The 15,348-nt window shown below is 32.4% G+C and overlaps 1 long non-coding RNA gene across 2 annotated transcripts; it reads right to left on the bottom strand.

Annotated features, from left to right (window-relative positions):
- Window positions 1-10,160: 10,160 nt before the first annotated feature.
- Window positions 10,161-14,741, bottom strand: LOC110641158 (uncharacterized). 2 transcript variants are annotated; one of them, XR_002492243.2, is made up of 4 exons: window positions 13,576-14,722; window positions 12,722-12,923; window positions 11,624-12,018; window positions 10,165-10,511 (listed from the first exon to the last, which is right to left on the bottom strand). It is a non-coding gene; the product is annotated as an uncharacterized LOC110641158 (long non-coding RNA). The 2 variants fall into 2 exon arrangements; XR_002492242.2 differs by having other exon boundaries at window positions 10,161-10,511; window positions 11,624-12,923; window positions 13,576-14,741.
- Window positions 14,742-15,348: the final 607 nt, after the last annotated feature.

Raw genomic sequence — 15,348 nt, 5'->3', positions numbered from 1 at the left:
GGAGTATACTTTTTCAAGAATTTCTTGTATTTGCTTCCTCCCTTCTTGAAAGCTCTTTTGAATTTTCTTGCAAGCATAGCCATTTCATCATCATCATCACTTGAAGCATTTGAGTTGTCACTTGAGTCAACTTTGAATGCAACTCCTTTCTTCTTTTCTTCATCCTTATTTGACTTGAGAGCAATGCTTTTCTTCTTCTTTTGCTCATTTTCAACTCCATCTTTCTTGTATACCATCTCATGTGCAATGAGAGAGCCAATGAGTTCATCATAGGTGAAAGTTTTAAAATCCTTGGTATCTTGGATAACTGTAGTCTTTGCTTCCCAAGATTTTGGAAGTGATCTAAGAATTTTCTTCACAAGTTCAGCTTCCTCAAATCTTTTACCAAGTGCTTTGAGAAGATTTACAAGATCAGTAAACCTTGTACTCATATCCGCAATTGATTCTCCTGGCCTCATTTCAAATAGCTCATAATCTCGAATCAGAAGGTTTGCTTTGGACTCTTTAACAACATCAGTTCCTTCATAAGTCACTTCAAGCTTATCCCAAATTTCCTTAGCAGATTGACATCCTGAAACACGATTGTATTCATTAAGGTCAAGTGAGCAATGCAAAATATTAATAGCTTTAGCATTTATAGAGATTTTCTTCCAATCATTGTCATCATATTCATCTTCATGTTTTGGAACTTTTTAGTTCCTGTACCATTCTTTTGAGGAACATGTGGACCATTTTTAATAATTCTCCATGCATCTATATCTACAGATTGTATGAAATTTCTCATTCTTACTTTCCAAAATGAATAATTAGTGCCATTGAAAAGTGGTGGTCTAGTGATTGAGTAGCCTTCAACTAAAGGTGCAGGTATACCGGCAGTATTACTAGATGAACTAGCCATTATGGATCACTCTAAGGTTGTAATACCCTAAGCAAGAGAGTCAGGCTCTGATACCAATTTGTTGTCCCAAAAATAGTCCAAGAGGGGGGTGAATTGGACATTAAAAATTTTTCGGCCCTTGCTTGTAGCCTAATGAAAAATTGTGGCTATGTTCAACTAAGTGTTTCTCTATATGTAATGAAATCAATATGAGCTTCAACAATGTGTTCCTAAGATGCAATTTAACCCTCAATCAATGTATATGACAATATCTAACAAGGCATGCACCATACAATATACAATTGATTTCTCAAGTCACTTAATATGTCCACAAATTTATCAACTCAATCTATTTAACCAACATTCAATATCATGTATATGAAGAAAAATTTAAAATTGCACATAAGTAAAAGGGTAAAGGATAGAGAGATCAAACACAATGATTTTTATAGTGGTTCGGCTTAACTAGCCTACATCCACTCTCTCAAAGAACCCTCTTTGAGTCTTCTCTTCACTATTTGCTCTTTTGAAGGCAAGAGACCAAAAGCCCTTTACAATTTCTCAACACCAAGCTTTTACACCTAGGTAGCTTGAAACCTTCTCAAGTGCAATCACAAGCACTAACTCTCCCAAGCTTCAATAGGTGCTTGTACAACCTCTCTTGAATGCAATTTAATATTTCAACACTCACTCTTACTCAATACAAATCAAACTATAAAGAAGAGATGAGTTGATTTGCCAATGGAAGCTCAAAATCTTTAAAGCTCTTTAATGAAAGCAATAAATGAAAAATCAATGTTGGAGTTCAAATGTTAGCTTTCATCAAGTGTAAATGAAGTGAAGAATGTGTATTTATAGTCCCAAATCATTTTAGACCGTTTAAAACCCTTTTGGAACGTTATACATACTGCCCAAGACAAAATAGCCGTTATTTTGTCCTTTTGTGCGAAGTTGAGCAGCTCTGATAAATTAGCAAACTAATAAAATTTTAGGAGCAGTCAACAAACTGGTTAGTAAACTAATGTTTTTAGCAAACACATTAGCAAACCGAAAATTTTAGCAAACCAGTTAGGAAACTAAGTCAACAGCTGCATGTCTCAACTTGCAATGCAAAATGATTTAGACCTTTAAAAAAATATTTCAATAGTTGTGTTCAAGGTCATGATGAGAAAAAGTAATCAGAAAATAAATTTTCATTTTTGAGCTCCTTATGACTAAATTCTCATCTATTCTTTTTCACAAAAAGACCTAAGACTCTAACACTATGCTTTTCATACCTTTGCTTTGAGTCTTGATTTCCATAGCCTTTTTCTCATTTTGGATTTGTCTTGAAATACCTTTGAGTATCCTTTCTCCTTAGATACAACTTCAAAGGTTCTTTATGCATAAGACAAAGAATCTACACATCACTTTAAGGTTAGGTTAGATAGATTCTCTTTGAGTTTTGTTATCATCAAAATCAATGCTCATTTTGAGCTACACGGGGTCAACACAATGTTAAATAACTTCTCAGCTGATATGGTACTATGCGAACTTTACAATTGATTTGTTTGTTTTATTTGCATTTTTTTATTAATTCACACAATAATAATAATAATAATAATAATAATAATTATTATTATTATTATTATTATTATTATTATTATTATTATTATTATTATTATTATTGTGTGAATTAATAAAAAAATGCAAATAAAACAAACAAATCAATTGTAAAGTTCGCATAGTACCATATCAGCTGAGAAGTTATTTAACATTGTGTATTATTATGTAAACAAATCAACAAATATAAGAAAAGCAGCCATAGACTTGATGCTTATGCAAATGCTAAGATTTATAAAGAAAGAACAAAGAAATGGCATAATAAACATATTAGGAAGAGAGAGTTTAAAGAGGGAGACTTGGTTCTTTAGTTTGACTCTGCGTTGACGTTATTCGCTTGAAAGTTAAGGTCTAAATGGTTAGGACCTTGAAAGTCAAGTCAAGAAATGCCGCATTAGGGTTATCGTTTTATCCTTGACGTTGATTATTTGAGGAATCCTATTGCTACAAGTTTAAATAAATGTGTTTCACAATGAGATAGGAGTGGACAAGTTTATGGGCTCAGAGTAGAGTGATACACTGATACTACTTTAGTCAAACATGAGTGATACCTAGGCAGACCTTATGGAGACACATGTGGGCATCATTTTGATGTTGCAATATTTTAGCTTCCTATTATTTGTGTATTGTTTTCAACTAGGGGGTTCTTATTTTGGGCTGGAGCCTCTTTGGTCCCATACTGTCTTGTCAATACATCAATCTTGAGTTAAAGGAAAACAAAATTTGGTTATATATATATATATAACATTAGTTGAATTTAAATTAAAAATATCTTTTAAATACTTATTAAATAATTAAATTATACTACTTTCAATTTAGTTACAAATCAAGCAGGAATAAATTTTTAGATTTTTTTAAGCAAACAAAAAAAAAAAAGAAAGTTTTGTATTCCATTGATGAGCACACTGAGCTGTTAATACAGAACCATTGAAAAGGTGATGAAAGTTAATCCCACAGACACTTGTAGTCATCAACAATAATGGAACAAGGTAATAATTTGTCTATTTTTTTTTCCCCAAAATAACAGTATATCGGATGTGAGATAAAGTCCATCTAACTCATTTTTTTATTTTCCAGCAAAAGCATCTAAAGCAAAGATTCGATCATCTGTACATTTTAAAAATGCAGCTTTATGGACGCTGAAAAATGAAGTTTGAGAAACTTTGGAAGGAACAAGTTCTAATATAATGCACTACTTGGCAGCAACTTGCAGACATAACAAGCCACTGCTTGAAGCATTAATAATAAAGTCCAACGAGGAAGAGGATTGCTTTATTTTGAATGAAAATACTATAATCCACATCACATTAGAAGATGTATTTTTTATACTGCGAAACCCAATTGATGGCAGCCCTATTATTACGGAAATAAAAGACAAAAAGGAGACAGTTTTGGAGATACAGAGGCACGAAATATCTGAAATAAGGTTGCCACATCCTTTCTACTTAGATATATGGATGATCAAGATGTCAGAATTAGAACAATAGCATACGTCCTTTATATGCTAGGCACTTTCTTGTTGCCTGAGCCAAAAGGATTCCCAATCATATATATTTAACTTTTGAAAGATGTGGATAGAATAGGGACATGCATGGGAAGCGACAGTTTTGGCTCATTTGATGTTTTCAATTAAGCGATGGAGAAGAGATGCCATTTTTGGATGCACATTCCTATTAGAGGTAATTTCAATTTTTTTCCTCAAATAATATAATTTTCTATTACTTTGAATATAATATTTAATGTACTTTTTTATTTTTTTATATGGTTTTCTTAGAGAGATTGTCACAGTTACCCTTGTGATGAACATAAGAGATTATGAGCGCCACCAAATAACTTCCTTTTGTTTATTGGTTGGTCACACCTTTTTGGGGATAAAGATTACAACACTTCCAACAATAGAGATATAAATTTTTTCACTAGATTTCTTACTAATCGGCAAGTAGAAAATGTAAGTTTCATAATATTAATATATGTGCTTTTTACCGTAGTATCAAATTTATTTTAATCTTATTTTTATACATTTTAATGCAGTTAAATTATCACACATGTGATAGATTATGAGAATTCATAGGTGATACTATAAAACAAAGGGCAAGGGAACAAATAAGGGTGAGTTAAGGATACACACACACCCCAAAATAATGGTTCTTTTTCACTTTTATTCTTTACACACACCAAAATAATGGTTCTTTTTCACTCACACACACACACATACCAAAATAATGGTTCTTTTTCACTTTTATTCTTTCTCAGGTTGGTTCTTTTTCACTTTAATTCTTTCTCAGGTTGCTTATTGTTCACACACACACACACCAAAATAATGTTTCTTTTTCACTTTTATTCTTTCTCAGGTTGCTTATTGTTGTACGGTAGTAATATGCTACAATTGTGTAGCATTTAATCGATCGAATAAATGCCATCAACAATTGAAGCTGTTGGAAGGCCTTGAACCAGCTGTGGTTCAGAGAATGGTATATGGAAAGTTACTCTAGAAAAGGAGTGGAAAGAAAAAATAGAATATTCTAGCAAATCCAATACATGGCTACAAAAAATATCTTGCTTAATGGATAGAGAGATTTGATAATCAAATGCCTTAGTTGCCCGAGGAGGCAGTTGCTCATCAGGAGGCAGCCAGGAATGATACCTCTAGCAATTCCCGTGAGCAACAGGTTTGAAAGCCCCTAGCTTTTTTTTAGTTTTAACTGTAACTAAATTTAACACATGAATTACCTTGTAGGATGGTGAAAATTTTTTTGAGCACTTTCCTTTATTTGCTCATTCCTCTTCCCTCAATAATTTCACTGCTAGCAATTTGCATGAGCTACAGGTTTGAAAGCCGTATTTTTTTTTTTTTTTTACTTTTAATAGTAACTAAATTTAACGCATGTATTATCTTGTAGGATCGTGAAAATTCTGTTGAGCACTCTCTTTCATTTGCTTTTTCCTCTCATTCCAACAATGATATCGCTGTCAATTCGCATTGTGGCTTATTGTTATTGTAGCAAGCTCAACCATCTCAGTAACAGCTTCCACAACAACAGTAGCAAAGGGACATTGTAGTCCAAAAAGTATATCAGAGGAGGAAATATAGAATGACTGCGCCTCATTTAGAGGAAGAAGGTCCTCAAACCATGAGTTTAGAGGAAGGTAGTGAGGAAGAAGGTGGTGGTGAGGAAGAAGGTCTTAGAAAAATGACTAGGCCTCTTAAGACTCCTTCTAAGTTACAAGATTTTATGTAGGGAACTGTGGTTAAGAATTTTAAAAAGTAAAGATTTGCTTAAAATCATGACATCATGCCCAATTAGCTATTTGTAAATTATTTTTATGTATGTGATAGCGACAATCAGCTATTTGTTAATTATTTTTATGGTTTCCTTTTTTATTTCTCTGTCTCTATATATTAGTTTTCTCTATATATTTGTGAGGCTGATATGTTTCATGAACTCTTATTAATTTTAAATTGAAAATTATCCCTTGATATTTTGATGATTGGTTCCTATTTTAATATGACACTTAATAGATGTATATCTACCTACTTGTTTGATGTTTGGTTAAATATAATTTAGTTGAGAAGCGGTTCAAGATTTAGCCTTCTAAGTTGTATTTAACTACCTCTTAACTAAATTGTATTTAACTAAACATCAAACAAGTTGATAGATGTATCTATCAAGTGTTATATTAAAATAGGAACCAATCATCAAAACATCAAGGGATTAAGCTTTAATTTAAAATTAATAAGAGTTCATGAGACACATTAGCCTCTCAAATATATAAATAAAACTAATATATAGAAAGAGAGAGAAATCAAAAAGGAAACCATAAAAATAATTCACAAATAGCTGATTGTTGTTATCACTTGCATAAAAATAATTTATAAATAGTTGATTGTACTTGAAGTCATGATTTTAAACAAATCTTTGCTTTTAAAAATTTTCAACCATAATTCCTCACATAAAATCTTGTAACTAAGAAGGAGTCTTAATAGGCCTAGTCATTTTTCTAAGACCTTCTTCCTCTCCACCACCTTCTTCCTCACCACCTTCCTCTAAACTCATGGTTTGAGGACCTTCTTCCTCTAAATGAGGTGTAGTCATTCCATATTTCCTCCTCTAATATACTTTTCGAACTACAATTTCCCTTCGCTATTGTTGTTGTTGTGGAGGCTGTTGCTGATATGGTTGAGCTTGCTACAACAACAATAAGCCATAATGCGAATTGTCAGCAGTATCATTGCTGCTCAACAGAATTTCCACAATCCTAACAAGGTAGTACATGTGTTAAATTTAGTTACTATTAGAACTAAAAAAAAAAAAAAACAAAATTTAGGGCTTTCAAACCTGTAGCTCATGTGAATTGCTAGCAGTATCATTGTTAGAGGAAGACGAATGAGTAAATAAAGGAGAGCACTCAACGAAATTTTTACCATCCTACAAGGTAATTCGTGCGTAAAATTTAGCTACTATTAAAACTAGAAAAAAAAAATTAGGGGCTTTAAACCTGTTGCTCATGGGAACTGCTGGCCTGGCTACCTCCTCATAAGCAACTGCCTCCTCGGGTAGCCAAGGCATCTGATTATCAAATCTCTCTATCCATTGATCAAAATAATTTTTGTAGTCATATTTTGGATTTGCTAGAATATTTCATTCTTTCTTTTCACTCTTCGAGAGCAACTTTCCATATACCATTCTCTGAACCACAACTGGTTCGAGGCCTTCCAACATCCTCAATTATTGACCGCATTTATTCGGTCGATTAATGCTACACAATTGCAGCATTTTACTGCCTGCAACAATAAGCAATTTGACAAAGGACAACAATAAGCTTTATATATATATATTATGAGACTTGCTTTTTTTGCTTGCTGATCAGCAAAAAATCTAGGGAAAAAATTTATATATCTACTCCCAAAAGTGCAGCGATCTTTATCCCCAAAAAGGCATGACCAATCAATAAATAAAGGGAAGTCATTTGGCGGCCGCTCATAATCTCTTATGTTTAACACATGGGTAATTGTGACAATCTCTCTAAACAAACCATCTAAAAATATATATATATATATATATATATACATTAAATATTATATTCAAAGTAATATAAAATTATATTATTTGAGGAAAAAATAAAAATTGCCTCCAATAGGAATGTGCATCCATAAATGATATCTCTTCTATCTTTTCTCCATCGCTTAATTGAAAACATTAAATGAGCCAAAACTACCGCTCCCCATGCATATGTCCCTATTATATCCACGTTTTCAAAGCTGAATATACATGATTGGGACTCCTTTGGCTCAGGTAACAAGAAAGTGCCTAGCATATAAAAGACATATTTTCTTGTTCTAATTCTAACATCTTGATCATCCATATATCTTAGTAGAAGAGATGTGGCAACCTTATTATCGGATATTTTGTGCCTCTGTATCGCCAAAACTATCTCCTCTTTGTCTTTTATTTCCGTAATGATAGGGTCTCCAGCAGTTGGGATTCCTAGTATAAAAAAAACATCTTCTAATGTGATATGGATATTAGTATTTTCATTCAAAATAAAGCAATCCTATTCCTCGTTGAACTTCATTATCAATGCTTCAAGCAGTGACTTGTTATGTCTGCAATTTGTTGTCAGGCAATGTATTATATCAAAACTTGTTCCTTTCAAAGTTTGTCGAACTTCATTGTCCGGCGTCCATAAAGCCGCATATATAAAATGCACAGATGGTCGAATCTTTGGTTCAAATACTCTTTTTGGACAATGAAAAAAATGAGTAGATGGACTTTATCTCACATCTGATGTACTGTTATTTTGGGGAAAAAAAATGGACAAATTATTATTTTGTTCCATTATTGTTGATGACTAGAAGTGTTTGTGGGATTGACTTTCAACACCGTTTCAATGGTTCTATATTAACAGCTCAATGCAATCATTAATGGAATACAAAACTTTCTTTTTATTTTCTTAAAAAATATAAAAATTTATTTCTATTTGATTTGCAACTAAATTGAAAATAATATAATTTAATTATTTAATATGTATTTAAAAGATATTTTTAATTTAAATTCAACTAATGTTTCAACTGAATTTTGTTTTCCTTTGACTCAAGATTAATGTATTCACAGGACTATATGGGACCAAAGGGGCTCCAGGCCAAGATAAGAGCCCCTAGTTGAAAACAATACACAAATAATAGGAAGCTAAATTATTGCAACATCAAAATGATGCCCACATGTGTCTCCACAAGGTCTGCCTAGGTATCACTCATGTTTGACTAAAATAGTATCAATGTATCACTCTATTATGAGTCCACAAACTTGTCCACTTCTATCCATTGTGAAACACATTTATCTAAACTTGCAGCAACAGGCTCCCTCATATAATCAACATCAAGGATAAAAAGATAATCCCAATGCATTTCTTGACTTGAAAGATCTACGGTTATAATTGTTTCACTACAATATAGAATTGCTATGTTTGATTGGTGTGATTCTGTTTTTTATGCATACAGAATTACATTTAAACCCAGTGTGAAACAAAACATCTCCTATAATGTCTAATACAATAATTTCTTTGCCCTTTTCCAATCTTAATTTCTAGTTTCTAAGTAAGAATCAAAACTTTATAACGAGACATTCACATACACTTAGTCTGACTGAGTTTCTTTGCATTCTTGATTTATATTTGAGTCATTTAGCAAATACAACTTTATGTCAACAAGAAAATAGCCTACTATAATTAATCAACTGTGAATAGCAATTAATGGAATCAGAAAGAATGTTTAGAGACCACAGAAGACCAAAATCAAAACCCTAAATCAAAAATGGCCAAGCCATAACAGAACAAGAGTAAAAAAATTTCTGCAATTAAAATTGAAAAAACCACATTCATAAATTAGAAGCTAAATCCTAAAACTGATGGTGATCAAATCCCACAAAAAAAAAAAAAATGAGAGGCAGACTAATATAGAAGAGACAGTGGAGAGAGAGACCAGGGAGGAGAAATCATGAAGGAAAGGGAGGGGTATTAATTTCTAAAAGAAAGGAGGGCTATTTTTGTCTAATAAAAAAATTAATGCCTCTATATCATAATTCATTTGCAAATTCTATCAAAATTGATAGAATTTGGATTAATTATATTAAATTTCATGAAATTCTAAATTTAAATTTGCAAATAAATTTTTTTTTTATACCAAACATGATATAATTGGATTTACAAATGAATTTCACAAAATATTATGGAATTTATACCAAACATAACCTTATACTATTACAATTCTGGCATAAATCGAAAGTTTAATCCATTATCCGCAGGGGAAAAAGAACCATGTATTTTCCAATGATTATTCCTAGTTTATGATGTTTCAATTTTTAGCAAAGATGTGTCTTCTAGAGTTTGCATTTGAGGAACAAAAAACTCCTAAAAAGAACAACATAAATAGGAATAAAAAATAGAATAAGAAGTAATAAAAGAACTCTTAAATTGAAAGTTAATTTATCTAGAGTTAAAGATACCTTATCCATTGGCTTGGGAAAAAAAAAATAATTATCCTAGAAACACTTGAATTCTGTCAGCCATGGAATCATTAAAATCCAAGACAAACTTGCCTCCTACTTCCCAACTGCATCATCTAAGAGCTCTTTGATGTTCACACCCCTTAAAGCTGAAAAAAAAAATGTACAACCAGCTCAAGCCAACTGAATAATAAGTAAAAAGAAGGAAAGGAAAAAAAGGAAGAAAAAAAAAAAAAAACCCTCTTTTAATTTGAAAGGTGCTTTATCTTAGTTAAAGGTACGTTTTTCCATTGTCTTGGGAAAACATTGTTCTAAAAATACTTGAATTCTATCACCATGGTATCATTAAAATCTAACAACTTGCCTCCTACTTCCCCTGCTGCATCATCCAAAAGCTCTTTGATGTTCAAACCCCTTAAAGCTGTGTATCAAAAATGATCAAAATATTTTTCCACGCATTTCAATTATTAATATAAATAGTCAATGTCAATAATTTTGACCTAGAACAATATTTGTGATGTAAACCCAGCCTGCATACAGATGAAAAGGGGGAAAAAATTAGAATATTAGTGTCTTTTATTAAACTAATTATTGGTGATGCTGAAGATCATATAGCACAGGTGGATCATTAATTAAAATAACATATGATAGGAATATTATTTTAAAATGTGAAAACTGAAGATAAAATGCGTTACTGCAAATCAGATATATTAAGCTCATGCAATCCAAGAAAAAAAAAAAGAGGGAATGTTTCGTTTAATCAAACAATCCATCTTCCACGTGTATCTCTGAAACAGATGGGATGGAGGACACTCTACCAGCTTGGCACAAGTGGAACCTTCTTGGTTCAAATGTGCCAATTGATATGAAATTCCCTCATGGATCTACAACAATGAATGCAAGACAGGTGCTGCTGGGCACTGTATATTTTTTAAGTGTAAATAAGGGGTATTATTAATGCTACAATTAATCTCATTTTGAATTAATTTCCTTCAACCTGGAACGGAAAATGGAGGCTGCAGGATGTATCTGTAGAGTGTTAACCCTGAATTTATGCCCAAGACATGCAATTTATTTCTATATATGCATGAAATGTATTATGAATTTCTTAAACATATGGTGTTAGAATGTCACAAAAAGCCAAAAATCCAAATAAATTCATCCAGTCATGACAATACATTTGGCCTTAATTTCTAGACAATTTAAGTAAAGATGAAATCAACAATCGCTCCAATTATATGTCAAGTAATGGATAGAAATTTAGATATATGATGCAAAAGCACCCTAAGCTTTGTCAATGGGCATATAATTATTTGCCATAAATTTCAATGTCTTTATATCATTACCCTTTGGGTTAAAACTTTATACGAATATTTTTTTTTTCTACACAACTATGTTATTGAAGTAACCTACCAAGGTGGTGATTCCACCTAGACCTGACCACAGTCCAGTTTGGGCTCAAAACGGGAGCTAAAGCATGAAATGGCAAGGCTACAGTATCAGATCATATTTTATGGGAAATGTAGACAACTAGATATCAGTTAAATTAAATAGTGAGATAAAGCAATATTGATGAGGAATCCAAAGAGAACTAGATGCCCGAATATATTGTAGCAGAAACAGAAGAGAAAAGATGACTCACAGGAATCCTAACATCCAGTTTCTCAAATCCATCTCTTCCAGTTATTTTGATTCTCAATGCCCAGGACCAGATCCCAGAAAAAGGATCGCTTGAAGCATCTGCACCGCAGTTATTTTATGCATCAGGAGTTATCACTTCAACAACAGGATCTTGAGGACATCTCTGCTCTGTATCACCTGGAATCCTCCGTTGTACAGGACATACATTGCTGCTTGCTGATGAATAGCCTATATTTATAAGAATTAGCATCAAGTAATGGCAATATTTCTTCTCTTAACGTTGAAGAGTAGCAGGTTGTTGGAATCCCTTGAAGCTAGTGGATCTATAACAAGAACATCTCTTCCAGCATCAGCAAAAGCTGATGACCTCCAAAGTGATTCATCCAATGATACTGCCTGTTAAGAATCAGTTCGCGTAACAATAACAATGTCGTGCAACAGAAATCTGAGCAACAATGATTTCTAGCTTAAACAACAACTAAACAAATCCCTATTCAAGGAATTTAATAAAAAATAATATTGTTTGAGTACAATTATAAACCCAAAATATGAAACACGCATCTAATAAAAACAAAGGCAGGCCTAATGGCCTGGTACAATTTAGTTTATCCTATAATATTATTTAGAAAGGACTTGAAGACTGTAATTCAAGTCTTCATATTCACGGCCACACACAGACAAAATAAAAGAAAAAAAATAGATTTATCCATATACTCTGTCCTCTCATAATAATTACAATGACATTAAGTACTCTAGTTTGTTTTTCAATTTTTATCAATTATGGAAAAGGAAGAAAGAATCTTAGATAAAATTTAATTTTCATCATGGACATAGACATAGCAAAATACATGTATCATTGCACTTATTATTATTTGCATACTTATGGTTCATTATATTGATTAATTAATATAAATACATATACGACAATCACTTTTCAATTTTTCATTTCAATTGAAAAAAAAAAGCACATTGTCCACATCAAAGCAAATTCCACCAGCTTTGCCCATGGACTTATACAGAGAGAGTCAAAAAGAAAACCAAGGAAAAAACTGAGCAAAGAGATCAAGAATATATGCATGCATGCTTACGCATATGTAACCTGATTTCAAGAATGATTCCTGCAAAGCCAGCTTTATATATCCCATGACAGTTCTTTTGACAATCATTGCATTTCCATAGCCATTATCACAATGACAGGGATTGATACAGCTTGAGTGATTAGTTGCCCCTGATCCACCATTTCCCCATAGGAAATAAAGCCAGTATCAGGCAATGCCAATCTAGCAGCTGATATTGAAATCCTAATGGAAGGAAAACATGGAGTGAATAAACTTGTTTCTCTCTGAAACACAAGAAGATAAACTTAACAAACACAGACCCATATGTTGGAATTCAATAAAATATGCATTGAGATTAACATATTAAAATAATTTAGGGTTGGTGAAATTACACTAAATTAAAATATAAGAAATAAATTACGAGATTGTTTAGGCTGAGGCAGCAATGGCTATAAGATGAAGCAGACATTATATATTGACTTGTCCCCTCCAAAATCTAAGCAGCCTAACGATTTCACCGTGTGATCCAAATCAACTCTGCAATAGTTTCTTAATGTTTTGTGTTGTTGTATTGTGTGAGAAAGAACAGAACATACAAATATTTATAGGTAAACATACTTCATAACTTAATTCATGACTGAAGTTACTTCATAAATGGTTAGATTTAATAAGCTTAAGTTATATTTAATAAATAAGCTTAATAAATTATTTTATTTAATATTAAAATGTTACAACATTTAGACCGCATCTGATGGTGCAATTTATTTAATAAGCCTAATAATTTCAACAAGAACTCTTACTCTGATTAATCCCAATAAAGGCAAACCCATTTCTTGCTTTTGACTATAACAACAAAAGATTGCCCAAGTCAAAGAAACAAACAGAAAACGCATACCACTAGTGAAGCAGTAATTGAATCCCGTCTCTCCACGAGCTTAGCACTAAGAGCATCGAAACAGGCAGGGCCCTGGTGGATACCAGGCGAGTCAAGAACCAGGCGCAGCGCCTTGGCCGGAGAAGTTCTCTCGGCAGAGCAAGTTACAAGGTTCTGAGGTACCCTTGTCGCAGAGAGTGGTTTTTGATTTTTGAAATGTTAGATTGTGAGGGATGGAAAGTGACCGTTAGCAGTGAAGTAGGAAGTGAATTGGGTAAGGTGAAGGAGTAAGCCAGAGACTGAATAATCTCTGCAACTGCAAGTTACAGCCGCTTGACGCTTCACTACGGTGATCAAGAATTAAAAGCCCATTTCAACCTCACCTCTATATGTATAGAAATGACCAAATAAACACAAACCAAAAACCATATGCACCCAACCCAGAAGGGGTGGCTCCTCCTATCAATCCAGATCATTCTCCTCATTGCCCTTAGCTCATTTTCTCTCTCTTCAGCCACCATCGCCACCATTTACCCTCTCTATAAACTGCCCACCACCATATCAAAATTCCCGACAAGAAACTCTCTGGGCTTGAATTCTTGAGGTTATAGCTAACCTCACTTTTCATTTTGAAGCAATCAATGATAAACTGGCGAACTTTAACAACTCTATCTCCATATCTATGTCATTCTTGTGGCTTGAATTCTCGATTATTTCATGTCCTGGCTACTCTAGGGTCTCGGATGATGGCTCTCATGTGCAACTTACGAGCTTTTATGCCCCAGCCTCTAGTCTTCTCTTGTACAAGGATCTCTTCAAATTTCTTGGTTCAAGTCTCAACAAAATGACATCATTTTCCATGGAATTTGAGTTCTCATTTACTTCTGGGGTCTCTATAATATTGCATCAAAATCTTTGGGTCAAGGTCCATTTAATGTTTTATCCGATCGCTGCATATTCATTTGAAACAAGAAACGAGATGCGATTGAAGATTTATATTTTATTTCGTGATTGAACAAAAACTTTTTCTGGGATATCTTATTGGAACTTTGTAGATTCTCAAATTATGTAATTTTTGTTTTTTTTTTCTTTTGAATTCTATAATTGAAATTAATGATTTGCATAACAACAATTGTTTTTTGCATATGGGAATTTGCTGATTTATTCTTGTTGGAATTTTGTAATTGAAATTGGAATAAAAATCATGCAAATTGGAAATTTATTTTTGTTGCATATTATCTAATTTGTTGATTTGTAGAACAAGGTAAATTTGTTGAAATTCCAGATTCTGTAATTGGTTGATGGGAATTAGAGGTGTAAAATGAGAGCGAGAGAGAGATCATGGAAAGAGAGAGAATAGAACTAATTGGGGAGAAAAAAATATTTGGGAGTGGAAATTATTGCATACATAATAATACTAAAAAATAATATTTATTTAAATAAAAAAATTAATTTTTCTTAATTTTAGAGAGATGTGACTTGTGTTTTTAAAGAGGGAGAAAGAGTGTACATATACATGTATTTAATAATCTAACGGCTAGGGAAAAAAGGAAAGGAGATGGGAGGGTATTTTAGTCTTTCAATTAAGATAAACAGTAAAATTGACTAAAAATAGGAAAGTAAATTATAAGAATTAAATGATTTTTTAAATATTTAGATTAAAAGCTCAAAAGTGAATTTTATTAATTAGAGAAAATTTAAAAATTTTTAAATTAACTATTTTAATAATATGTATCAAATAAAAATATATAGTATAAAATTGAATGTATTTATGAAGAGCTCGAACTCGTATGA

Source organism: Hevea brasiliensis, chromosome 6, assembly GCF_030052815.1.
Source record: "Hevea brasiliensis isolate MT/VB/25A 57/8 chromosome 6, ASM3005281v1, whole genome shotgun sequence".
Classification (NCBI taxonomy): Eukaryota; Viridiplantae; Streptophyta; class Magnoliopsida; order Malpighiales; family Euphorbiaceae; genus Hevea; species Hevea brasiliensis.
Note: the sequence above shows the minus strand (reverse complement) of the source record. Positions and strands in the feature narration are given on the sequence as shown.